This window comes from Convolutriloba macropyga, chromosome 6, assembly GCF_964194025.1.
Source record: "Convolutriloba macropyga chromosome 6, txConMacr16.3, whole genome shotgun sequence".
NCBI lineage: Eukaryota > Metazoa > Xenacoelomorpha > Acoela > Convolutidae > Convolutriloba > Convolutriloba macropyga.
Window position 1 is genome coordinate 28,261,306 of NC_134473.1, and position 2,546 is coordinate 28,263,851.

Sequence of the window (2,546 nt, forward strand, 5' to 3'; positions counted from 1 at the left end):
CAATTTAAATCATCCATGCGTTGGAATTGTAAATCCTCCACAAGTATAAGGCCGTTGAACTGATTCATGTGTTTGAACAGGAAATGCTCCGGCAGTATGAGGCAGTTGATATCATTTATACGTTAGAATAGCAAATCTTCCAGCAGTATGAGGCAAATGAAATATTTTGTTTCATTTAATAGCAATTTATCCGGCACTATGAGGCAATCGAAATCAGCCGTACGTTAGAATAGGAAACCTTCCAGCCATAAAAGACAATTGAACTCATTCGTATACTGGAATAGCAAATGTTCCAGCAACATAAGGCAAATAAAATCGTCTGTACGTTTGAATAGCAAATATTTCAGCAGTATGAGACGTTTAAAATCATTTGTAAAATTAAATATCAAATGTTCCAGCAGTATCAAGCAACTGAAATCGTTGGTACAAGTGAATAGCAAATCTTCCAGCAATACGAGGCAATTTGAATCATCCATAAGTTGGAATAGGAAATCTTCCACAAGTATAAGGCAGTTGAACTGATTCATGTGTTTGAACAGCAAATGTTCCGGCAGTATGAGGCAATTGAAAACATTCTAATACTTGGATAGCAAATGTTCCAGCAGTATGAGGCAACTGAAATCATCCGTACGTTAGAAAACAAATTTTCCGGCAGTATGAGACAACTGAAATCATTTGTATGCTTGAGCAAATGCTCAAGAAGTATGAGGCAATTAAAATCAATCTTATGTTTGATTAGCAAATATTCCAACAAAATGAGGCAAGTGAAATCATTCGTGTAATTGAATATTAAATTTTTTAGTAGTATGAGTCAACTGAAATTGTCCATACAAATGAATAGCAAATCTTTCAGCACTATGAGACAATCGAAATTGTTCGTATGTTTGCATAGCAGATATTCCAGCAGTATTAGGCCAATGAAATCACGCGTTCGTTAGAAAGGAAATCTTGCAGAAGTTTGAAACAAATGAATTCATTGGTTTGTTTGAATAAAAGACTTTTCCAGTAGTATGATTCAACTGAAATTCTCCGCACAATTTAATGGCAAATTTTCCAGCACTATGAGACAAGAGAAATCAATCGTATGTTTGAATAGCAGATGTTCAAGCAATATGAGGCAATTGAAATCGCCCGTTCGTTAGAATAACCAATCCTCTAGCAGCATGAGGCAATTGATATCATTCTTTTGTTTGAATAGCAAATGTTCTAGCAGTATGAGGCAATTGAAATCACCCGTACGTTAGAATAACCAATCCTCTAGCAGCATGAGGCAATTGATATCATTCGTTTGTTTGAATATCAGTTTTTTCAATAGCATGAGTGAATTGAAATTGTCCGTACAATTGAATGGCAAATCTTCCAGCAGTATGAGACAATAGAAATCATTCGTATGTTTGAATAGCAGATGTTCCAGCAGTATGAGGCAATTGAAATCACCCGTACGTTAGAAAAACCAATCCTCCAGCAGCATGAGGCAATTGAATCATTCGTATTTTTGAATATCAGTTTTTTCAATAACATGAGTCAATTGAAATTGTCCGTACAATTGAATGGCAAATCTTCCAGCAGTATGAGACAATAGAAATCATTCGTATGTTTGAATAGCAGATGTTCCCGCAGTATGAGACAATTGAAAACATTCTAATACTTGGATAGCAAATGTTCCAGCAGTATGAGGCAACTGAAATCATCCGTACGATAGAAAACAAATTTTCCGGCAGTATGAGACAACTGAAAACATTTGTATGCTTGAGCAAATGCTCCAGAAGTATGAGGCAATTAAAATCAATCTTATGTTTGATTAGCAAAAATTCCAACAAAATGAGGCAAGTGAAATCATTCGTGTAATTGAATATTAAATTTTTTAGTAGTATGAGTCAACTGAAATTGTCCATACAAATGAATAGCAAATCTTTCAGCACTATGAGACAATCGAAATCGTTCGTATGTTTGCATAGCAGATATTCCAGCAGTATTAGGCCATTGAAATCACGCGTTCGTTAGAAAGGAAATCTTGCAGAAATTTGAAACAAATGAATTCATTGGTTTGTTTGAATAAAAGACTTTTCCAGTAGTATGATTCAACCGAAATTCTCCGTACAATTTAATGGCAAATTTTCCAGCACTATGAGACAAAAGAAATCATTCGTATGTTTGAATAGCAGATGTTCAAGCAGTATGAGGCAATTGAAATCACCCGTACGTTAGAATAACCAATCCTCTAGCAGCATGAGGCAATTGATATCATTCGTTTGTTTGAATATCAGTTTTTTCAATAGCATGAGTCGATTGAAATTGTCCGTACAATTGAACGGCAAATCTTCCAGCAGTATGAGACAAAAGAAATCATTCGTATGTTTGAATAGCAGATGTTCCAGCAGTATGAGGCAATTGAAATCACCCGTACGTTAGAAAAACCAATCCTCCAGCAGCATGAGGCAATTGAATCATTCGTAGGTTTGAAAAGCAAATGTTCTAGCATTATTAGGTACTTGAAATCACCCGTGCATTAGAATAACCCATCCTCCAGCAGCATGAGGCAATGG